At 39.9% G+C, this 26,575-nt stretch overlaps 1 long non-coding RNA gene across 1 annotated transcript; it reads left to right on the top strand.

Moving 5' to 3' along the window:
- The first annotated feature begins 2,209 nt into the window (after nt 1–2,209).
- LOC118386113 (uncharacterized) lies at nt 2,210–26,303 on the top strand. Its single transcript, XR_004826157.2, has 3 exons — nt 2,210–2,309; nt 25,396–25,506; nt 25,731–26,303. It is a non-coding gene; the product is annotated as an uncharacterized LOC118386113 (long non-coding RNA).
- Nucleotides 26,304–26,575: the final 272 nt, after the last annotated feature.

Raw genomic sequence — 26,575 nt, 5'->3', positions numbered from 1 at the left:
TGCTTCTCACAGACCTGTAACTTCTTCTTTAAGAGGCTCCTCTGTCCTCCACTCGTTACCTGTATTAATGGCACCTGTTTGAACTTGTTATCAGTACAAAAGACACCTGTCCACAACCTCAAACAGTCACACTCCAAACTCTACTATGGCCAAGACCAAAGAGCTGTCAAAGGACACCAGAAACAAATTGTAGACCTGCACCAGGCTGGGAAGACTGAATCTGCAATAGGTAAGCAGCTTGGTTTGAAGAAATCAACTGTGGGAGCAATTATTAGGAAATGGAAGACATACAAGACCACTTGATAAACTCCCTCGATCTGGGGCTCCACGCAAGATCTCACCCTGTGGGGTCAAAATGATCACAAGAACAGTGAGCAAAAATCCCAGAACCACACGGGGGGACCTAGTGAATGACCTGCAGAGAGCTTGAGAATGACAAAACACATGGCCAAGGCAACAAAGGAGTGGCTCAAGAAGAAGCACATTAAGGTCCTGGAGTGGCCCAGGCAGTCTCCAGACCTTAATCCCATAGAACATCTGTGGAGGGAGCTGAAGGTTTCGAGTTGCCAAACGTCATCCTCGAAACCTTAATGACTTGGAGAAGATCTGCAAAGAGGAGTGGGACAAAATCCCCCCTGACATGTGTGCAAACCTGGTGGCCAACTACAAGAAACATCTGACCTCTGTGATTGCCAACAAGGGTTTTGCCACCAAGTCATGTTTTGCAGAGGTGTCAAATACTTTTTTCCCTCATTAAAATGCAAATCAATTTATAACATTTTTTACATGGGTTTTTCTGGATTTTTGTTGTTGTTATTCTGTCTCTCACTGTTCAAATAAACCTACCATTAAAATTATAGACTGATCATTTCTTTGTCAGTGGGAAACAAACAAAATCTAGAGGGGAATCAAATACTTTTTTCCCTCACTGTGTATCTGAAAACTCATCCAAATGTAAGCAATGTCCCTGCTGATGGACTTTCATAGTCTCACCTGAACATTTCTGCCATCAACATTTCAGAGATATTTTGTGCGAGTCTTCTTTTGAATGTTGGTGTGATGAGCTGTGATGGTGATGGATATCTTGAGCGGTTCTTTTCCGCACTCTTCTTAATTTCACCAATCGAAAGTTTCCACATGTACATTTCCTCTTGTTGAAATGCAATGTTGAATTGCAATGGATGTGTTAAAAACAATAGGAGATAAAAGGGTGCAATTTCCAGAAAAAAAATCTAAGCCATAAACCTAAAGGATCAGGAACTCTGAAATAATCCCATCCCATGGCCCTACTCTCTTAATAATAATAAAAACATGTAAACCCCACAGATTCCCCAGATATGTGTTTAATCTGTGACAGGGTAACGGCCGTTGTTGGTGGAAGAAGGTGAGGACCAAGGTGCAGCGTGGTATGTGTCCATATTTATTAAATGAACACGGAAATAACAAAACTAACAAAGAGTACGACCGAAAACAGTTCTGGCTGGTGCAGACACACAACAGAAAACAGAAAATAATTACCCACGAAACACAATAGAAAACAGGCTCCTAAATATGGTTCTCAATCAGGGACAACGATTGACAGCTGCCTCTGATTGAGAACCATACCAGGCCAAACACAGAAATAGCAAATAATAGAAAGTCTAACATAGACAACCCACCCAACTCACACCCTGACCATACTAAAACAAAGACATAACAAAATAACTAAGGTCAGAACATGACAGATAGAGACCTTGGGATAAAGGTGAGATAAAGTTAAATTAGTTTGTTCTAGATCCAGCCATGGGACGATTTTTTTTATTGAGAGAATGGTCGGGTATCTGGACCATAATTAGAAATGATTTGTAGACTGCAAATTGACCGCAAAAAGCTGAAACAGATATAATATTTGAGCAAAAAATAATAATTTAAAATCTTGCTTACATTTCTACACAATCACTTGTCTGGTTCGAAATATATAATGTATTGACTTATACAAACATGGCCTGTACGAATTATAATGACTAATACCTGCAATTTAGTTGCAATTTGTCAGTTGATGATTAAAAAAATTCAGCTGCAAATTACCCTGAAAGGTGGCACTTGATGTCCAGAAGTATGTCAATTTGGTCACGAACCCATGATCTGTCACTTTAAATGTGCAGCTTGCTGGCAATTCCAGAACAGCAACGTTAACCCGAGTCCGTGACGTCACTAACTTTTACCAGCAGCTCTGTGTTGAGGAGATGAGAGGACGGAATGAGAGTGTGTTGATGTGATATCGCCGAGGACCATTTTACCGGACAGCCTGATAAGTATCGTGTTGTTAGGTAAGTGAGTTGATATTTTTCATGCATCTTTGGCTAACACTTTTCAACAGTTTTGTGTTCGGATGCTTAGTCGCATCATGTTTGTTTAACCTTTTTGTTGTTTACTGTTCAAAACACTTTCGCGCAGCCTAGTGAAGAATAATGATTAACTTCTTGCAACTGCAACATGTCTACATTTATTTTAGGCCATTCTATGTTAACCACATCCACGTTTTGCACGGTGATGTTGTCATGAAACTTTGCACAGCGTGTGGACAGACAGGTTATTATGCTTCAACACGGATGCGGGGATCGTCAAGTGCAAGTAGAATTGAAAGTTTGACTACTGGGAGACATAACGTCACGAGAAGGCAGCATTGCCAATTTGTTAATTGGAATTATGTGCCACAACTGCATGCATATAAATCAAGACACCAGCTCAGTGTTTCAGTTGTTTTTTATTTTCATTGCTGCAGTTTATAGAGACCAGTTATAACTCTGTTATTACATGGTCATTTTCACTCTGATATACTGCTTAAAAGCATTTGTTTATCGATTTTTCAGACTTTCAGATAACACACATGTCATTGCCATCCAAATTAAACATTCCACAGCTGATTAATAAAATATTATTGCTGTTACTACTAGTCTACTACTACCGTTACTAGGACCCGTTTTCAATAATGGTGATATTTCTGTTTGCAGATGTCCCGTTAATAATCGTTGTCACTCAGCAAGCTTTATTTTTCACACTGTTCACCATGGTGCCTTCACTTCACAAGCCTATTGCTACTTGCTGGTCAATGCGTTGGACAATTTCCTCCATGGGGAAGTATTTTGTCATATAATTGGATCACTCATCCGGTGGTTGGACAGTGTAGAGATTGCACAAATACTTTGGGCACTGCAGTTTTCACCTTAGAGCAAAAGAGGAGGTCTGAATGGAAATGACATGCAGTCATTTCCCTCTCAGATAGAACAGGTTTTGGCTTTTATTGTCAGATTTAACTCTGTCCACTAGACTAGAGGACATGTGGTTAGCGTAAGCATGTCTTTGTTGGCATATTTCACATGGTACAAGTACTGTTGGATGCTGTCTGTGTCCTATTCACCTGCCATGTCTCATACATAATTTATGTTGATGTAGATTTTGATCACTGAAATAGTATTGTACTGTCTCTGTGGTCGTTTGATGAATTGATTGACTGGTTTATTAGGAAATATCTCCAACTCCCAAACAGTGTGTGCTACACATTGCCCATTACCTGAGAAACAAGGATATCTACAGCATATAGCCTACCGTATCTGGGAAAACAATGTTTCCATTGTGATGAACTTGTTTTGGTAAAGTGCTACCGACTATTTCCCAAGCCCTGTTACTGTTCTAAGATCTCAGAAGATGCTTTTGTTCATCTCATCACGTTCCATTTTGTTAACACACATTTTAGTCAGTCTTAATGCCATGTGTGATGCCTTTAGGCTTTTATTGTACACAGTAAATTCAGAATTAAATTAAGGTCATAATATAAGCAAGGCGACAAAAAACCCAATCTTATTCAGCTAAAACTCCCTGAACTGACATGTAGGCTACAGTGTGTCACCGCAGCATGATTTTGCTGGGTTTAGGAACGTTCCACTGAATTATACCGTTCTGATTAATGCTGAGCTCTGTGAAGGATGCACTTGAAACAAGTCAAGCGCTGTCAGTCAGTTGTGTGTTGCTGTCTGCAATGGCACTTGTTTGAAGTGCAGTAGAGGGATGATAATCACAGTGATTTAGGTTGACACAGGTTTGGTAGAGTTATTCAACAGTTGAGTGTGCAGATTTGATCATAGGCATATAGGTTAACTCAAAGTTGTCATTTTCATTCTCTTGCTTCCTAGATCTTAGTCTTGACTAGCCTAAATGTTTTTTAGTAATTTGATTCATCACATTTTTTTCTGATGTTTTAAATGTTAGAGAATGCTGTGTCTGGCAATAATTGTCTTCAAAATGTCATTTTAGACAGTGACTAATTGATACGTTTTTAGGGTTGGGCAGTATCCAGATTTGCATATCGTCATACAGTCCTACTGTCATATCGGGATATACGGTATTACCGTCTTAGTATACAAGGGGACACCAAAAAACGCAGAAAAAGCCTAATGGGAGGCTATTACCAGAATGCTAACAAAATTAGCACAAGTAATAGTGAATATCCATGATAGCTGCTAGGTTTGCAAAATTCCGTGAACTTTCAATAAATTCCCTGGTTTTCCTGAAATCCCAGTTGGAGGAAACCTGGAATCAGGAGGACATAAGCAGGAAATCTGGAATCTTCCAAACAGGATTTCTGGAAAGGATTTATTGAAAGTTCCCAGAATTGTGCAACGCTAGTAGCTGCTACCTAAATATGTAAATGAGAATAAATTAATTGGAAAGACAGGCAATCCAGCTCATAAAGTTGAACATAAGTATCCAGACCCCTTGACTTTTTCCACATTTTCTTACGTTACAGCTTTATTTTAAAATAGCTATAAAAAAAATCACCCTCATCAATCTACACACAATATCCCATAATGACAAATCATAAACTGCTTTTTAGATTTTTTTGCAAATGTATAAAAATATGAGAACTGAAATATCACATTTACATAAGTATTCAGACCCGTTAGCTACAAACCCTGTAGCTACTGGTGGGTTCTGACTTCTAAACTTGAAATATTGTTACACGGAACCCAAACCAGCAGCGCGCGTGGGCCACCGTGTAATGTTTAGAGGGAGGGAGGAGACTTCACCTAAAATGGGGTATATATACTTGTGCTGGTGGGAACATGTCTTTGTCTGTTCAGCTGTCTGACCCATTGGGTGAATAAACTTGGTTTGAGCTTTTCATAGTTGTCCGTCAGTTTTTACCCTGTTGTTTAGAACCTAACTCTACAAATATTCAAATGTATTGAAAAACTTCAAAGAAATAGTTTCAACAGTATTGATGGTATTGACAAACCATCCCGTGGCTATTTCCAAATACCCTGGTATACAGTATATATGGTGTACCGCCCAAGCCTAAGTTTTGGTACTTACATGTTGACCAGACTGCACAAGTTGATTTTGTCCACCCACACCAGACGCGATCAGGACCAGCAGGTTGAAATATCAAAACAAACTCTGAACCAATTATATTAATTTGGGGACAGGTCAAAAAGCATTAATAATTTATGGCAAATTAGCTAGATAGCTTGCTGTTTCTAACTAAATTGTCCTGGGATATAAACATTTGGTTTTTATTTTCCCTGAAATGCACAAGGTCCTCTTCTCCGACAATTAATCCACAGATAAACGGTAAACCAAGTTTGTTTCTAGTAATCTCTTCTCCTTCAGGCTTCTTATTCTTCTTTGGACTTTATATGGAGGTTGGCAACCAACTTTAAGGTGCATTACCACAACCAACTGGACTGGAGTGTGACCTCAGTTCATCTTTCAATCACCCACGAGGGTATATGCTGCTAAAAACCAATGAGGAGATGGGAGAGGCAGGACTTGCAGCGCGTCGAGCATCACAAGTAGAACCAAGTTCTATTTTAGCGCCTGGCTACACAGACGCTCGTTGACACTTGCGTGCAGCGTGGGTGCAATGATTGCAAAATGAATTGACACATACCTGTTTTTCAACACCTGTTTTTCAACACGATATGAGCGGTGTGGTCAGCATGTTAGCCATTGTGTCAAGGTTGAGCATTTCCATTGGCCCGACTTTATATCAACAACAGTATTCTCCTCGGTGAACTCAGCATTCTCGTTCAGTTCATTCTCGTTCAGACACTTCATGTGTCTGTCTGAGTCAGAGACCATACTCAGAGTGACTGATAACATCATTACTATCAGCTGATGCTGCCTATTTTTCACTGTCACTGAGATCTCCATCACTCCGTTAATCTTCAAACAGCTTGCCTGGGAGCTGCTTCTCTAGCACTTACTGCTGCATTCTATTGAATTTGGACTTGGATGCCAGATTTAGTATCACGATACTGTATACCGAAACGATACCACAAACAAAAAAAAGGTGTATCATCCACAGTCACAGATTGGCACTTGATCCAGACAGATAAACTCAGCTACTGCTCTGTTCAATATCATTACATTTAACATTGTTATGTAAAACATTTTGAGACTGTGTAACTGTAATTCAAGATGTAGCCTAGGTCTATTCACAAAATAGGTGAATGCATATTATTCAATAGAAGTGTGTGCATGCATTGAGTTATTGAGCTTGTTTGAGTTGATTTCATGGTGCTACAGATCACATTTAGGAATTATTCCCTTCCATTTAGTAATTATTTATTGGCTGCTAGAAGAACATATTATTATTTTATTGTACTGATCAACAACATTTACATAGGAGAAGCAATCTCTTATTTTCTAAACATTCTCTTTAAGAAAGTAATGACTCATTTGCAAGGCAGAATGTGGCTGTGGGATATGACTTTGTGGCTATGGAATGTAGTGGAAACCAGTCAGGAGACAAAGAAGTGAATGAGTTGTTGGCGAAGGAGACAAAGTGAATGAATAATTTTTGGTGACAATCAGCTTTCAAATCAGCAAATTTTGCATATATTACCAAGGAAAGTTAGCCTACATTTAAAGCTGTACACTACCGGTTGTAACAGCGTTAGTCTGTTGAAAGAGAGTTGGACCAAAATGCGGCGTGGTGGTTACTCATGTTCTTTAATGAAAATAAATGATACATGAAATAACTAAATATATACAAAAACAACAAACGCGAAAACCTATACAGCCTATCTTGTGACAACAAACACAGAGACAGGAACAATCACCCACAAAACACACAGTGAAACCTAGGCTACCTAAATATGGTTCCCAATCAGAGACAACGACAATCACCTGACTCTGATTGAGAACCGCCTCAGGCAGCCAAGCCTATACTAGACACCCCTACTCAGCCGCAATCCCAATGCCTACAAAACCCCAATACGAAACACAACAAAATAAACCCATGTCACACCCTGGCCTGACCAAATATATAACGAAAACACAAAATACTAAGACCAATGCGTGACACCGGTGTCATCTTCCATTGTAATAGTCTTCTAGCCCGTACGGACATTATTTTGCAAACAGTAACGAACAGTTTCAACATTCCTACATGCCATGTTGCATCCTTCAAGTGTGTTAACTTCTGTGCAGCGTGAATGGGTAGCTAACAATGTAGCCCAGACAGCTCTAGCAATGAGTAAGTAAGTGGAGCAGGCACTTTGCTCTTCACGCTATAAAGTGGCTGCACTGATACAGACTTGATCCTCTCAATCACATGAGACACATTTGACAGAAGTACCAAACGTAACCAAAATTCTAGTACCAAACTTTAAAAAAATGTTTTGGTATAGCGTGTAACACTACTATTCATCAGAATTTACTTGTGGCCTCATCCTTATCACACGAAAACAACCAATTAGGCAAAAGGTAATGGACGATCAATGGAGAACCTGTGCATATCTCTCACACATGCTAATAATTCATATCATGTCTATGTGCAAACTACATGATAATGACATTTCAATGTCTGAATTGTCTGTCCTTTAATGCAGCACATAGTGTGGCAGGAGTGAGTCACCGAAGCCGAGGTCATTTTTATTTTTGTCTTGCCTGACTTGGAAATTGACTACCTTAAATGTCAAAGCTTTGAATTTCACAGAAGCAATGAGTTAATAAATCTTCTCTGCACTTATTACACATCTCAATTAATTATAGCCCCTTGCAAATGAGATGGTGGAAAGTGATTAGGTCCTGTTGTAGTCCCCCTTCGGTGCGTGCAAAGTATTTGTCTTAATTTTTCAGGCAGACGGGTATTGTTGTTATTGAATAAAGGCTTTTCAAGCTGTGATGGGACCCTTTGTTAATCACACAATGTGTCAAACTGGAAATATATTTGGAACACCCGAGCTACAGAATTAAAAGGCCTACAGTATAAAAGAAAATGTAAATACTGCTCAACTCCCAGGCACACATTAGAATGTATTTTAACATTCAATTTGCATTTTCTGTGTTTTTCGACTTCTGTGCATTTCCATGTAAAAGGACCCACTAACATATAAAGTTCATATGAACATGTCAAACTTTCAAATGAAAGCTATGAGTCTATAATTTTGAGAAATTAAAGTTTTATAACACCTACTTAGAACACAAGGGTTTGTCTTTATTTTGACTATTTTCTACATTGTAGAATAATACTGAAGACATCAACACTATGAAATAACACACATGGAATCATGTAGTAACAAAAAAGTGTTAAACAAATCCAAATATATTTTATATTTGAGATTCTTCAAATAGCCACCCTTTGCCTTGATGACAGCTTTGCACACTGGCATTCTCTCAACCAGCTTCATCTGGAATGCTTTTCCAACAGTCTTGAAGGAGTTCCCACATACAGTTGATGTCGGAAGTTTACATACACTTAGGTTGGAGTATTAAAACTTGTTTTTCAACCACTCCACAAATTTCTTGTTTACAAACTATAGTTTTGTCAAGTCAGTTAGGACATCTACTTTGTGCATGACACAAGTCATTTTTCCAACAATTGTTTACAGACAGATTATTTCACTTATAATTCACTGTATTACAATTCCAGTGGGTCAGAAGTTTACATACACTAAGTTGACTATGCCTTTAAACAGCTTGGAAAATTCAATAAAATGATAGGCTAAGTGACATCATTTGAGTCAATTGGAGGTGTACCTGTGGGTGTATTTCAAGGCCTACCTTCAAACTCAGTGCCTCTTTGCTTGACATCATGGGAAAATCAAAAGAAATCAGCCAAATGTAGACCTCCACAAGTATGGTTCATCCTTGGGAGCAATTTCCAAATGCCTGAAGGTACCACGTTCATTTGTACAAACAATAGTATGCGAGTATAAACACCATGGGACCATGCAGCCGTCATACCACTCAGGAAGAAGATGCGTTCTGTCTCCTAGAGATGAGCGTACTTTGGTGCGAAAAGTGCAAATCAATCACAGAACAACAGCAAAGGACCTTGTGAAGATCCCGGAGGAAATGGGTGCAAAAGTATCTTCATCCACAGTAAAACGAGTCCTATATCGACAAAACCTGGAAGGCTGCTCAGCAAGGATGAAGCCACCGCTTCAAACCCGCCATAAAGAAGCCAGACTACGGTTTGCATGGGGACAAAGATCGTATTTTTTGTAGAAATGTCCTCTCGTCTGATGGAACAAAAATAGAACTGTTTGGCCATAATGACCATCGTTATGTTTGGAGGAAAAAGGGGGAGGCCTGCAAGCCGAAGAACATCATCCCAACCGTTACGCACGGGGTGACAGCATCATGTTGTGGGGGTGCTTTACTGCAGGAGGGACTGGTACCCTTCACAAAATAGATGGCTTCATGATGGAGGAAAATTATGTGGATATATTGAAGCAACATCTCAAGACATCAGTCAGAAAGTTAAAGCTTGGTTGCAAATGGGTCTTCCAAATGGACAATGACCCCAAGCATACTTTCAAAGTTGTGGCAAATGGCTTAAGGACAACAAAGTCAAGGTATTGGAGTGGAGATCACATATCCCTGACCTCCATCCTATAGAACATTTGTGCGCAGAACTGAAAGTGTGTGCGAGCAAGGAGCCCTGCAAACCTGACTCAGTTCCACGAGCTCTGTCAGGAGGAATGGGCCAAAATTCACCCAATTTATTGTGGGAAACTTGTGGAAGGCTACCCAAAACATTTGACCCAAGTTAAACAATTTAAAGGCAGTCCTGCCAAATTCTAATTGAGTGTATGTAAACAGCTGACCCACTTGGAATGTGATGAAAGAAATAAAAGATGAAATAAATCATTCTCTCTACTATTATTCTGACATTTCACATTCCTAAAATAATTTGGTGATCCTAACTGACCTAAGACAGGGAAGTTTTTACTAGGATTAAATGTCAGGAATTGTGAAAAACTGAGTTTAAATGTATTTGGCTAAGGTGTATGTAAACTTCTGACTTCAACTGTATGCTGAGCTGTATGCTGAGCAACTGTATGCTGACTCATCCCAAACCATCTCAATTTGGTTGAGATCGGGGGATTGTGGAGGCCATGTCATCTGATGCAGCACTCCATCACTCTCCTTCTTGATAAAATAGCCGTTACACATCCTGGAGGTGTGTTGGGTCATTGTCCTGTTGAAAAACAAATGATAGTCCCACTAAACCCAAACCAGATGGGATGTCGTATCGCTGCAGATTTCTGTGGTAGCCATGCTGGTTAAGTGGGAATTCTAAATAAATCACCCCCACACCATCACACCTCCAGTTTTACGGTGGGAAATACACATGCAGATATCATCCGTTCACCCACACTGAGTCTCACAAAGACATGGCGGTTGTAACCTAAAATCTCCAATTTGGACTCCAGACCAAAGGACACATTTCCACCGGTCTAATGTCCATTGCTCGTGTTTCTTGGCCCAAACAAGTCTCTTCTTCTTATTGGTGTCCTTTAGTAGTGGTTTCTTTGCAGCAATTTGACCATGGAGGCCTGATTCACAGTCTCTTCTGAACAGTTGATGGTGAGATGCATCTTTTACTTGAACACTGTGAAGCATTTATTTGGGCTGCATTTTCTGAGGCTGGTAACTCTAATGAACTTATCCTCTGCAGCAGAGGTAACTCTGGTATTCCATTCCTGTGGCGGTCCTCATGAGAGCCAGGTTCATCATAGCGCTGGCTGGTTTTTGTGACTGTACTTGAAGAAACTTCTTCAAGAAAATTCTTGAAATGTTCCTTATTGACTGACCTTCATGTCTTAACATTTCTTTGGTTAACACATGATTCCATATGTGTTATTTCATAGTTTTGATGTTTTCATTATTACTCTACAATGTAGAAAATAGTAACATTTTGAAAAAAACCTGTGAATGAGTAGATGTTCCAAAATGTTTAACCTGTAGTGTACACTGAATAAACATCCAACAATTTCAACATTTTTACAGAGTTACAGTTGATATAAGGAAATCAGTCAATTGAAATAAATGCATTAAGGCCTGATCTATGGATTCACGTGACTGGGAATATAGATATACATCTGTTAGTCACAAATACCTGAAAAAACAAAGTAGGGGCGTGGATTAGAAAACCAATCAGTATCTGGTGTGACCACGATTTGCCTCATGCAGTGCGGCACATCTCCTTCACATAGAATTGATCAGGCTGTTAATTGTGGCCTGGGTAATGCTGTCCCAGTCCTCTTCAATGGCTGTGCGAAGTTGCTGGATATTGGCGGGAACTGGAACACACTGTTGTACACGTGGATCCAGAGCATCCCAAACATGTCAAATGAGTATGGCGGCAATGGAAGAACTGGGACATTTCCAGCTTCCAGGACTTGTGTACAGATCTTTGTGACAAGGGGCTGTGCATTATCATGCTGAAACATAAGGTGATGGCGGTGGATGAATAGCACAACAATGGGCCTGAAGTTGGTTACGACTCCGAATTACAGTCAGGTCAAGACCCTGGTGAGGACGACGAGCACGCAGATGAGCTTCTCTGAGATGGTTTCTGACAGTTTGTGTAGAAATTCTTCGGTTTTGCAAACCCACAGTTTCACCAACTGTCCGGGTGGCTGGTCTCAGACAATCCTGCAGGTGAAGAAGCCGGATGTGGAGGTCTTGGGTTGGTTATACGTGGTCTGCGGTTGTGAGGCCTAAAACAACGTTGGATGTGTCTTATGGTAGAGAAATGAACATGAAATTCTCTGGCAACATCTCTGGTGGACATTCCTGCAGTCAGCATGCCAATTGCCCGCTACCTCAACTTGAGACATCTGTGGAATTGTGTTGTGTGACAAAACTGCACATTTTAGAGTGGCCTTTTATTTTCCTCAGCACAAAGTGCATCTGTGTAATAATCATGTTGTTTAATCAGCTTCTTGATATGCCACACTTGTCAGGTGAATAGATTGTCTTGGCAAAGGAGAAATGCTCACTAACACGGATGTAAACAAATTTGTGCACGCAATTTGAGAGACATTTGCTTTTTGTGCCTGTGGAACATTTTGGGGATCATTTATTTCAGTTCCTGAAACATGGGACCATCACTATACATATTGTGTTTTATTTTTGTTTAGTGTATATGGATTCTTCAACCATTTTCCATCCCAAAAATGTTGAATAAGTAAAGCCTTAGTTTTCTTGTCAAACAGATGGAAAATGGGTATTTTGCTAAAAAAATGTATTCGCACAGTAATGTTGAAGTAAACACCCAGGCCAACTAATATCAACACTTTTATATTTAGTTTTGGATACATTATTTGCCTTCTTTATGTTTAAGAAACATTGAATGTGCCTTGTAATTCCATTACCAAACACCCACATATCTTTAAGATATTTTTTAATTTCTCTCCTTCATGAGGAGGGAGGATAAAGAAAGTTCACAGAAGTAACAAGAAAAGGTAGACCTACCGACTAGTTATAGTGTTTTTACTGATAACAAGTTTGTTTATGAACTACTAAGTGATTAAACTAACAGGGTTACTTCAATTGAATTGGCTACAATGGGAAATCGTCACAAACCTGAGCTGTATTCCGCCATAACCAAACAGAAAAACGCTCATCCAGAGGCTGCGGTCCTAGTGGCCGGGGACTTTAATGCAGGGAAATCAGTTTTAATCAGTTTTATCTAATTTCTATCAGCATGTTAAATGTGCAACCAGAGAGGAAAGATTCTAGACCACCTTTACTCCACACACAGAGACACGTACAAAGCTCTCGCCCTCCAAATCTGAACATAACTCTATCCTCCTAATTCCTGCTTACGAGCAAAAATTAAAGCAGGAAGCACCAGTGACTCGGTCTATAAAAAAAGTGGTCAGATGAAGCAGATGCTAAACTACAGGATTGTTTTGGTAGCACAGACTGGAATATGTTCCGGGATGCTTCCAATGGAATTGAGGAGTACACCACATCAGTAACTGTGCATCGAGGATGTCGTCCCTACAGTGACTGTACGTACTGTACATACCCCAACCACAAGCCATGAGCTAAAGGGTAGAGCTTCCACTTTCAAGGAGCGGGACTCTAACCCGGAAGCTTACAGGAAATCCCACTATGCCCTAAGACAGACCATAAAACAGGGAAAGCGTCAATACAGGACTAAGTTCAAATCGTACTACACCGGCTCCAATGCATTTCGGATGTGGCAGGGCTTGCAAACTATTACAGACTACAAAGGGAAGCACAGCCGCGAGCTGCCCAGTGACACGAGCCTACCAGACGAGCTAAATAACTTCAATGCTCGCTTTGAGGCAAGTGACACTGAAACATGCAAGAGAGCATCAGCTGTTCTGGATCACGCTCTCCACAGCCAATGTGAGCAATACCAACATTCACAAGGCTGCTGGGCCAGACGGATTATCAGGACGTGTACTCCGAGCATGCGCTGACCAACTGGCAAGTGTCTTCACTGACATTTTCAACCTCTCTCTGTCTGAGTCAGGAATACCAACATGTTTCAAGCAGACTTCCATAGTCCCTGTGCCCAAGAACACTAAGGTAACCTACCTAAATGACTACCGACCCGTAGCACTCACGTCTGCAGCCATGAAATCTTTTGAAAGGCTGGTCATGGCTCACATCAACACCATTATCCCAGAAACCCTAGACCCACTCCAGTTTGCATACCGCACTAACAGATCCACAGATAATGCAATCTCCATTGCACACCACACTGCCTTTTCACACCTGGACAAAAGGAACACCTATGTGAGAATGCTATTCATTGACTACGGCTAAGTGTTCAAGACCATGGTGCCCTCAAAGCAAATCACTAAGCTAAGAACCCTGGGACTAAACACCTCCCTCTGCAACTGGATCCTGGACTCTCTGATGGGCCGCCCCCAGGTGGTAAGGGTAAGTAACAACACATCCGCCACACTGATCCTCAACACGGGGGTCCCTCAGGGGTATGTTCTCAGTTTCCTGCTGTTTTCCCTGTTCACTCATGACTGCACGGCCAGACACGACTCCAACACCATTATTAAGTTTGCTGATAACACAACAGTGATAGGCCTGATCACCGACAACGATGAGACCGCCTATAGGGAGGAGGTCAGAGACCTGACAGTGTGGTGCAAGGACAACAACCTCTCCCTCAACGTGATCAAGACAAAGGAGATGATTGTGGACTACAGGAAAAGGAGGACCTAGCACACCCCTATTTTCATCGACCGGCTGTAGTGGAGCAGGTTGAGAGCTTCAAGTTACTTGGCGTCTACATCACTAACAAACTAACATGGTCCAAGCACACCAAGACAGTCGTGAAGAGGGCACGACAAAACCTTGTCCCCCTCAGGAGACTGAAAATATTTGGCATGGGTCCTCAGATCCTGAAAAGGTTTTACAGCTGCATCATCGAGAGCATCCTGACGGGTTGCATCACTGCCTGGTATGGCAACTGCTCGTCCTCCGACTGCAAGGCACTAAAGAGGGTAGTGCGTACGGCCCAGTACATCACCGGAACAAAGTTTCATGCCATCCAGGACCTCTGTACCAAGCTGTGACAGGGGAAAGCCCTAAAGACTCCAGCCACCCTAGTCATAGACTGTTCTCTCTGCTACCGCACGGCAAGCGGTACTGGAGCGTCAAGTCTCGGTCCAAGAGGCTTCTAAACAGCTTCTACCCCCAAGCCGAAAGACTCCTGAACAGCTAATCAAATGGCTACCCAGACTATTTGCATTGCCCCCCCCCTCAATGCTGCTTATTAACTTATCTTTGCATAGCCACTTTAATAACTGTACCTACACTTACATAATTAACTAATTAATTATGTAATTAACTAATTAATCGGTGTCAAGGTAACTAATTACCTTGACACCCCGCACTTTGACACATTGACTCCGTACCAGTACCCCCTGTATATAGCCCCACTATTGTTATTTACTGCTGCCCTTTCATTATTTGTTATTCTCATCCCTTACTTTTTTTAGGGATTTTCTTAAACCTGCATTGTTAACCTCTCTAGGGTAGGCTGGACGCTAGCGCCCCACCTGGCCAACCTCCAGTGAGATTGCAGAGCGCCAAATTCAAATACAGAAATACTCATTATAAAAATTCAGAAAAGATACAACTATTTGACATAGGTTTAAAGATGAACTTCTTGTGAATCCAACCACGGTGTCAGATTTAAAAAATGCTTTACGGCGAAAGCATACCTTACAATTATTTGAGAACATAGCCCAGCAGACAAATCATTACAAGCAGTAACCAGCCAAGTAGAAGAGTTACACAAGTCAAAAAGAGAGATAAAATGAATCACTTACCTTTGATGATCTTCATATGTTTGCACTCAGAAGACATTAATTTATTCAAGTAATGTTCCTTTTGTTTGACGAAGTCTCTCTTTATATCCGGAAACCTCTGTTTTTTTTTGCGCGTTTTTTCTTCAGTAATCCACAGGCTCAAGCACAGTCACAACAGGCAGACAAAAAAATCCAAATTGTATCTGTAAAGTTCATAGAAACATGTCAAACGATGTTTATATTCAATCCTCAGGTTGTTTTTAGCCCAAATAATCGATAATATTTCAACCGGACAATAACGTTGTCAATATAAAAGGTAAAGAAGAAAGGCACTCTCCCAGTCGCGCGCATGAAAAAGCTCTGTGACATGGCAGGGTCCACTTATTCAGACTGCTCTTACACACTCATTTTTCAGAATACAAGCCTGAAACAATTTCTAAAGACTGTTGACATCTAGTGGAAGGCATAGGAACTGCATAGGAACTGCACTTTGAGTCCTGCATACCACTGCTGGCTTGCTTCTGAAGCTAAGCAGGGTTGGTCCTGAATGGGAGACCAGATGCTGCTGGAAGTGGTGTTGGAGGGCCAGTAGGAGGCATTCTTTCCTCTGGTCTAAAATGTTTGCCCCATGGCAGTGATTGGGGACACTGCCCTGTGTAGGGTGCTGTCTTTCAGATGGCACGTTAAATGGGTGTCCTGACTCTCTGAGGTCATTAAAGATCCCATGGCACTTATCGTAAGAGTAGGGGTGTTAACCCCAGTATCCTGGCTAAATTACCAATCTGGCCCTCAAACCATCACGGTCACCTAATAATCCCCAGTTTACAATTGGCTCATTTATCCCCCTCCTCTTCCCTGTAACTATTCCCCAGGTTGTTGCTGCAAATGAGAACGTGTTGTCAGTCAACTTACCTGGTAAAATAACGAATAAATAAAATGGATACTCTAATGGCATTGAATAGAAAACTACAAAAACAAACAAAAAATCCTACTTCCTGAATGGATTTTTCTCAGGTTTTCGCCTGCCAAATCAGTTCTGTTATACTCACAGACATTATTTTAACAGTTTTGGAAACTTTAGGGTGTTTTCTATCCAAATCTATCCTATCTTTGGTGCTTGAGTAGGATGCAGTTTAACTTGGGCATGCATTTCATCCAAAATTCCAAATGCTGCCCCCTACCCTAGAGAAGTTAAAGGCTTGTAATTAAGCATTTCACTGTACGGTCTACATCTGTTGTATTTGGCGCATGTGACAAATACAATTTGATTTGATACCACAGTTGGGTCACCTGCTACTATACTCCTTTCCACTGGCATGCTGTTATGTTCAGCTCATAACTGTTTTCTTTCTCTTTCTATCATCTGGTGGTCAATGCAAGACTGTGATAACAGTCCGGACTCTCTCTCTCTCTCTCTCTCTCTCTCTCTCTCTCTCTCTCTCTCTCTCTCTCACTCTCACTCTCTCTCTTCTGTTAATTTTACCTCTCACTGTCACCTACCACCTGCTTTCCATTTATTGAAACAAGCATCCTCAACCACTGAGGACGAACCGACCACGGATGTCCATGGACTTTGAAAAGTAGTTGAAATTGGATCAGTACGCCCGGCTGGACCAAATCTGAACCAATAATGTAAGTCTACATGTATGTTTCACAAGTTTGGACAGTACAGTATATTGAGAAAAGTAGAGAATAGTACAGTACCAAACAGTAGAGATAAGTAGAGTATAGTACGGTATAATATTGCACACAAGAATAGAGTACAGTATAATGTATTGTACTGTACGGTGCTGAACTGTACTGAACCCTACTGTGCTGTACTGTGACGTCCAAACTAGTGAAACATAGACGTCTATGATTGGTTCAGATTTGGTCCAGTCCAACCAAATGTGGTCTTGTTTGGGGGCGGAGTTCATTAGAATACTAGCATGTGTGTAGAATAATACCCAAATATGCAAAGGAACATATTGCATATTTCTACCTTTGTGTATCTATTCAGGATACATTACCATGAAAAGAATGATCTTTACATCCATAATTATGCATTTCTGTATGGTACAGATCAGGGACCCATGATGTAATTCTTGTTCCGTAATTCTGTTACCGGATGTATATTATTTTTACTTACTGTATTTCAATTACCAGAAGATACTTTTTTCAAAGTCAAGGTGTCATGTCAGAGCTGACACCCCAATCTTTCTGCAGACATTCAGAGGAGATATTTAACTGAGTTTATGGAAAATGACACAAAAAACAGGAAGATTTTACAAAAATTATGTTATGAAACTGCATCTGCACAATTCAAATCAATTGTTCAAATAAATCGTTCTGCATAGATTTGTGTGCAAAGATGTATACACACCCTGGATTAATGATGCTATGTATTGGCCAAGGAAAGGCTTTGAAGCCAATATTGGCACTCCCCAGAAGAAGCAGTCCTCCATAGGAATGAATGGAATTCTACAGTATTTCAGTTAAATGTTCCAAATACAACATTACAGGTATTAACAGTGCATTCAGAAAGTATTCAGACCTCTTACACATTTTGTTACGTTACAGCCTTATTCTTAATAGGAAAAAAAACAAATCCCCTTATCAATCTACACACAATACCCCATATTGACAAATCAAAAACATGGTTTTAGAAATGTTTTCAAATTTATTAAAAATCATAAACTGATATCACATTTACATAAGTTTTCAGACCCTTTACGCAGTACTTTGTTGATGCACCTTTGGCAGCAATTACCACCTTGAGTCTTCTTGGGTATGATGCTACAAGCTTGGCACACCTGTATTTGGGGAGTTTCTCCCATTCTTCTCTGCAGATCCTCTCAAGTTCTGTCAGGTAAGATGGGGAGCGTAGCTGCACAGCTATTTTCATGTCTCTCCTGAGATTTTTGATCGGGTTCAAGTCCGGGGTCTGGCTGGGCCACTCAAGGAAATCAAGGATCTCTCTGTACTTTGCTCCGTTGATCTTTGCCTTGTTCCTGACTTGTCTCCCAATCCCTGTCGCTGAAAATCATCCCCACAACATGATGCTGCTACCACCATACTTCACCGTAGGGATGGTGCCAGGTTTCCTCCAGACGTGACGCTTGGCATTCAGGCAAAAGAGGTCAATCTTGGTATCATCAGACTAGAGAATATTGTTTCACATGGTCTGAGAGTCCTTTAGGTGACTTTTGGCAAACTCCAAGCGGGCTGTCATGTGCCTTTTACTGAGGAATGGCTTCCGTCTGGCCACTCTACCATAACGCCTGATTTGTGGATTGCCGCAAAGATGGTTGTTTTTCTGGAAGGTTCTCTCATCACCACAGAGGAACTCTGGAGCTCTGAGTGACCACCGGGTTCTTGGCCCTTCTCCCCCGATGGCTCAGTTTGGCCGGGTGGCCAACTCTAGTTTGAGTCTTGGTAGTTCCAAACTTCTTCCAGTTAAGAATGATTAAGGCCACTGTGTTCTTGGGGACCTTCAATGCTGCAGACATTTTTTAGTATCCTTCCCCAGATCTGTGCCTCGACACAATCCTGTCTCGGAGCTCTACGGACAATTTCTTCCACCTCATAGCTTGGTTTTTGCTCTGACATGCACTGTCAACTGTGAGTCCTTATATAGACAGTTATGTGCCTTTTCAAATAATGTCCAATCAATTGAATTTACCACAGGTGGACTCCAATGAAGATGTAGAAGCATCTCAAGGATGATCAATGGAAACAGAATGCACTTGAGCTCAATTTCTAGTCTCATAGCAAAGAGTCAGAATACTTGTGTAAATAAGGTATTTTCGTTTTTTATATACTTGAAAACGTTTCTAAAAACCTGTTTTCACTTTGTCATTATGAGGTATTGTGTGTAGATTGATGAGTGGAAGAAAATATTCTATACATTTTAGAATAAGGCTGTAACTTAACAAAATTTGGAGGGGTCTGAACTTTCTGAATGCACCGTAAGCATTTTTGATGTTATAGTGGGGACAGTAACATTAAACCTATCTAAGATTGATATTTTAAAGGTAAACTTTGTGAAATTACATTGCCACAAGCAGCACTGCAGATATAGAGATGACCGATATGCAAGACTTTGTTCTCTCACACATTCACACACAGTATCTGCGCATGTGCACGGGTTTGGGTTCGCACTGTTCACAGCATGGTAGCCAGGGCACCAACACAGAGGAGAAGTTGAGCGTCACACTTCAATACACAGCGCCCCCTGTTAGTCATCTCATGTATATAAATCATTTGTTGTGTGTTTTGTTAAACTTTGAAATCAATGGTTTTTGTTTGTTAAAATTTGAAGTGAAATCTGAGAGTCAGCGTAATTCTGTTACCCTCGAACTGCCCTTTTGTGTAAATCATTTTAATGGGAAAGCATTGTATAGCCTCATGGATTGTACAGCTAAAAACTGAGTTGTAATAGATTAAAAGACTTCATATTGTGTTACATTCCTGCAAAGATATCTGAATATATTGAGTGAAATTATGTTGGAATGAAAACAAGACATTCTAATATCCATGACCTCATAGAAAAACCTCATTATGAATGCAATAAAGAACCTTATGATCTTGTAGGTAGATTATTATTGTAGATGGAACAGACTTGTCACCAATAATTTGGTAAATATCCAAACCTAGATGATAACGACAATAGCTGCTTTGTTGCATTGAATATTACTTAAAATCTTGTGTCCAAGTTATATTGCAAACCACAAATCACCTGGATCTTAGAGTTATTGGGTTAGAGAGTGCAGCTTTGTAATTACGGCCTAGAATGTTTACAGCAGTTGCTACTGATCCTTGAAAACACCAACTGGTATAGAGTTAATAAATCTGCCAGATGTATATGGAATAAGTATGGCAGCAGGCCTAATGAAAAATTTCATTATGATAAATTATGCATCATATCAGTCTGGTTCCTCTGACACTACACAGTAAGTCTAGGAGGAAGGGTTACCACATCGAATGGCCTTACCAAAATAGTTAATTGTCAATGTAAATTAAATATTGATAACACTTTAATGAATACCAATAGGTAAAGTGCAGTTGTAAGACTTGGCATAAGCATGTTTTAGCTAAGCTAAGATTGACGGGAATAATCAAGTCAATAAACGTTGGGTAGTTAGATAGCCTATAGTTAATAAACTGTCAGGTTTGATGTATAACTACTAACGTTAGGTAGATAGCTAACATACCGGTACATACTGCTGTAATGATGTGGTTCGTAAGGACAGCATAGCTAACAAATTGTCAGCCGACATAACGTGTTAGGTAAATTATTTGAAAAGTCAATACTTTATTAAATTGAGTAGCAGGCTACCGCGAGGACGCACTCTATTGACTCTGCAGCTTGAGCATGCTTTTGGTGCACAGTCAATAGCGCGCTGGACTTCGGGCAAGAAGGTTAAGGGTTCGAAACCAGCTCCCTGCTTGTTTCATTTGAAGTCTTGCACAATTATCAGTTTATTATTTGGTTTATATTGCCCACTCTTTGTCAGTTAGAGACAAAGTAGTGCATTGGGACCCAAAAGCATAATCAGTGCTCTATCTCCCCCTTGGTCGTTAGGGCAAATCTGGTCTGTGATAGTACGGGGATTTTTCACACCTACAGTTGAAGTCGGAAGTTTACATACACCTTAGCCAAATACATTTAAACTCAGTTTTTCACAATTCCTGACATTTAATCCTAGTAAAAATTCCCTGTCTTAGGTTAGTTAAGATCACCACTTTATTTTAAGTATGTGAAATGTCAGAATAATAGTGGAGAGTGATTTATTTCAGCTTTTATTTCTTTCATCACATTCCCAGTGGGTCAGAAGTTTACATACACTCAATTCATATTTGGTAGCATTGCCTTTAAATGGTTTAACTTGGGTCAAATGTTTCAGGTAGCCTTCCACAAGCTTCCGACAATAAGTTGGGTGAATTTTGGCCAGGTTTGTAGGTCTCCTTGTTCTATGGGATTGAGGTCAGGGCTTTGTGATGGCCACTCCAATTCCTTGACTTTGTTGTCCTTAAGCCATTTTGCCATAACTTTGGAAGTATGCTTCGGGTCATTGTCTATTTGGAAGACTCATTTGCAACCAAGCTTTAACTTCCCGACTGATGTCTTGAGATGTTGCTTCAATATATCCACCTAATTTCCCTACCTCATGAAGCCATCTATTTTGTGAAGTGCTGCAGCAAAGCTCCCCCACAACATGATGTTGCCACCCCCGTATTTCACGGTTGGGATGGTGTTCTTTAGCTTGCAAGCCTCCCCTTTTATCTCCAAACATAACGATGGTCATTATGGCCAAACAGTTCTATTTTTGTTTCATCAGACCAGAGGACATTGCTCCATAAAGTACGATCTTTGTCCCCATGTGCACCATGTGCAGTTGCAAAGCGCAGTATGGCTTAAATTTTTTTTTTTTTAAAAAGACTTGTAGAAGTCTACAATTGTTTTTCTGAGGTCTTGGCTGATTTCTTTTGATTTTCCTATGATGTCAAGCAAAGACGCACTGAGTTTGAAGGTAGGCCCTGTAATACATCCACAGGTACACCTCCAATTGACTCAAATTATGTCAATTAGCCTATCAGAAGCTTCTAAAGCCATGACATCATTTTCTGTAATTTCCCAAGCTTTTTAGAGGCACAGTCAACTTAGTGTATGCAAACCCACTGGAATTGTGATACAGTGAATTATAAGTGAAATACTCCATCTGTAAACAATTGATTGAAAAATGATTTGTGTCATGCACAAAGTAGATGTCCTAACCGACTTGCCAAAACTATAGTTTGTTAAAAAGAAATGTGTGGAGTGGTTGAAAAACGAGTTTTAATGACTCCAACCTAAGTGTATGTTAACCTCTTCAACCTATGGGGGCGCTGTGTCATTATTGGATAAAAAGACGTGCCCGTTTTAAGCGCAATATTTTGTCACGAAAAGATGCTCGACTATGCATGGAATTGACAGCCTTGGAAAGACACAACTCTGACGTCTCCAAAACTGCAAAGATATTATTGGTGCGTGCCCCAGAACTAATGCAACAGGCAAAACCAAGATGAAGTTTCATACAGGAAATGCCCCGGATTCTGAAGGCGCTGTGTTCCAATGTCTCCTTATATGGCTGTGAATGCGCCAGGAATGAGCCTGCGCTTTCTGTATATTCCCCGAGGTGTCTGCAGCATTGTGACGTGTTTGTAGGCATATCATTGGAAGATTGACCATAAGAGACTACATTTACCTGGTGTCCCGCCCGGTGTCCTGTGTGCGTAATCTGTAAATCCATGCGCGTTCCATTTCTTCAGAATTGAAAGTAAACTGCCACGATGGATTTTATCGTCGATAGATATGTGAAAAACACCTTGAGGATTGATTCTAAACATCGTTTGCCATGTTTCTGTCGATATTATGGAGTTCATTTGGGAAAAAGTTAGCGTTTTAATGACTTATTATTATTATTTTTTCCTTACCCAAACGCGATGAACAAAACGGAGTCGACACAAATAATATTTTTTTGTAAAAACGGAACATTTGCTATCTAACATAGTCTCCTCATTGAAAACATCTGAAGTTCTTCAAAGGTAAATTATTTTATTTGAATGCTTTTATGGTTTTTGTGGAAAATGTTGCATGCTGAATGCTAATGCTAAATGGTACATTAGCCATCAATACTGTTACACAAATGCTTGTTTTGCAATGGTTGAGAAGCATATTTTGAAAATCTGAGATGACAGTGTTGTTAACAAAAGGCTAAACTTGAGAGCAAATAGATTAATTTCATTTCATTTGCGATTTTCGTGAATAGTTAACGTTGTGTTATGCTAATGAGCTTGCTGATAGATTTACACAATCCTGGATACAGGGTTTTTTTCGTAGCTAAACGTGACGCAGAAAACGGAGCGATTTGTCCTAAACAAATAATCTTTCAGGAAAAACTGAACATTTGCTATCTGAGAGTCTCCTCATTGAAAACATCTGAAGTTCTTCAAAGGTAAATTATTTTATTTGAATGCTTTTATGGTTTTTGTGGAAAATGTTGCATGCTGAATGCTAACGCTAAATGCTACGCTAAATGCTACGTTAGCCATCAATACTGTTACACAAATGCTTGTTTTGCAATGGTTGAGAAGCATATTTTGAAAATCTGAGATGACAGTGTTGTTAACAAAAGGCTAAGCTTGAGAGCAAATAGATTAATTTCATTTCTTTTGCGATTTTCATGAATAGTTAACGTTACGTTATGGTAATGAGCTTGAGTCTGTAGTCACGATACCGGATCCGGGATGGCTCGACGCAAGAAGTTAACTTCCGACTTCATCTGGAGCTCGGCTATTAGACAATTATTTAGTAAAGTTTGAATAGTCTATTGTTCAGACATGAGCCCCCTCCCCAACTTGCAACAAATTAATGTATTTTTGTTGAGAGCAAAACTTTTTATTTTCAATCATAAAAAATTTCTGAAAGCAACTTTAAAAAAACAAATTCTATCAAAAATAATTGTTCTGAAAGCAAAAACGAGGCTTCAAGGTCCAAAATGTTTTTGCATTCAAATATTTTGTAGTAGAGCGCAAAACGTTATGCATTTTATTTAAAAAAAATATTAGAGAACAAAAGATGTATTTGAAAACAAAACTTAATTTCGCTATCAACCACCCTCCATTTTGGCATTTTTTTTGAGTGCCAGTTTGGCTACAACTATTACTGTTCAGCCTTTCTTTCCGACATAGAGGAAGTCATAGTGGACACCTCCGAAGGACTGTCTGATGATGGCATCTCAGGTAAGCAGCCCTGTGCGTTCTTCTGTCCAACATATACATAGCTAGTAGTTTGCTCCTGTGATTCAGTGTTGGTTCATAACATTCTACTATATTACATATATATATACATACATACATACCGTAGAATTATAAATCATGCAATTATTATTCTCAAGCTAACCAAAAACATTTAGCTACGAATGCCTGTTCTTGCCATTTTCAGTTGAATTCATCTACCTTTCTTTCATTGCAACTCATAAGCAGGCCATGTCCTATTTGTTTCATAGTCGATATATAATCATATTTCATGACAGTGTAATGGTTAGCTTTTTTTTTACAGACGGACGAAAGTACACAATATGTCTGTCAGGGAATGCTATTCTGATATGTCAGATGAAGAGTTAGAACAGAAAGTCAGGGCCATTAAGGCAAGGATGTCCCATGGGGGCTTTAGAATGGTCAAAGGAGGTCTCAGAGCAATGGGCCATCGTCTACAATGGCGAGAGTTAGGGAGTCTTTGCAGCGTGTAGATGGTGCAGGTATCGTTGCCAGAATGATCCAGCTTCAATTAATTGTTTGGCAAAAATACTCTGTTCCTGCTCCCCTGTCTCTAGTCCACATTGATACACATCATAAATTGATAAGGTATGTATAATGTCTCCATCAAATCTAAGAAGCTATTTAAACTTTTTTATTCCTACTTATTCGTTGACACATTTTTAATGATGTATGAAATTGGAGTTGTTCATCATCAACTGGTAATAGATAAATAATGAAGCAGGTTAATAGGTTAAACAGTTTACTTTTAATTCCCATGCTTTTTTTCAAGATACAACATTGTATCTTTGGCGGTATAGATGGATTTTCAAGTAAGATAAGTATATTATTTTGTATGCATATTGCATACTTCCCTTCACCCAATGAACAACCACAATACCAGTCTGGTGTTCAGCTTTCTGGGCTGTGTTGACGTAACCTGAAAATGACATCTGCTGCTTTTCATTGAACGGTCATATGTCAGTTATTGTTTTCATATTTACAAAAAAGCTATTTTCTTTACTTTCAGAGTGCGAGCTGATAAAGGGGTCGAAAATGTAGATATTGCCAGATGTATGTTCACTGTCCGAGGAACAGGCCATGGAAGCTTTATTGCTGGCAAAACTGTCCATAACCAGAGGTAATTAAACTGTTCTGTGTTCTTTTTCTCTCTTCCTCTCTGCCTGTCTTGTTGTACATGAAACCTGTCTCACATGCATTAATTAAAAAACCCTTAAAATGTCAGCTGCTAATTTTCAGATTTACACCACATCAACACTCAGCCATTTTCACTGGATGATCAAGCCCCCGTTGCTGCCAAATCTATTGTCACTAATACAGATTTGTTTCTTTTGAGTATTCCAGATTCAGCAGCTGGGGGACCTGTTTTATCAGGAGAATAATCTGGAATCTGGAAACACTGACAATGGGGTCATTGTTCCTGACATCCCATGCCCCCTGTCTACTGAGAATCTTGCTGTGCTGCAACTTTATGTGAACCCTACCACTGACTCCTCATCTTTTGGTCAGGAGTCTCCAGGCTTTTTAGGTGCAGTCCTCCCACACTATGTAGAATATTGTTTTAGCCCCAGTGCCACTCTTGATAATGGCAAACATTTGTATTTTTTGGAGGAGGGTGAAAGGATAGCCGGCCCAGCTGTCAAATTGAGATTGAAGGCTATTCTGGATAGAGAAGCCACTTTTGTGTAGTATATTTCTTTTGAGGTTTTCTGCCCTCAGATACAGAGAGCTGTGAAAGCCTGTCTGCAGATTAAGATGTCCCAATGAAGAGCAGGGTTTCTCAGTCCTGGTCCTGGGGATTCAAAGGGGTGCACATTTTTGTTTTTGCGTTAGCACTTACACAGCTGATTCAAATGATCAAGTCATCATCAAGCTTCCAAGTGGTATTTATTAATTAAATTGTGACCCTATCCTTGATATGATCCCGATGTTGTCTCATGCTACACATACACATGTACAGTTGAAGTCGGAAGTTTACATACACTTAGGTTGAAGTCATTAAAACTTGTATTTCAATCACTCCACAAATTTCTTGTTAACAAACTATAGTTTTGGCAAGTCGGTTAGGACATCTACTTTGTGCATGACACAAGTAATTCTTCCAACAATTGTTTACAGATGGATTATTTCACTTATAATTCACTGTATAACAATTCCAGTGGGTCAGAAGTTTACATACACTAAGTTGA

This window comes from Oncorhynchus keta, chromosome 7 (genome assembly GCF_023373465.1).
Source record: "Oncorhynchus keta strain PuntledgeMale-10-30-2019 chromosome 7, Oket_V2, whole genome shotgun sequence".
Taxonomy (NCBI): domain Eukaryota; kingdom Metazoa; phylum Chordata; class Actinopteri; order Salmoniformes; family Salmonidae; genus Oncorhynchus; species Oncorhynchus keta.
Note: the sequence above shows the minus strand (reverse complement) of the source record. Positions and strands in the feature narration are given on the sequence as shown.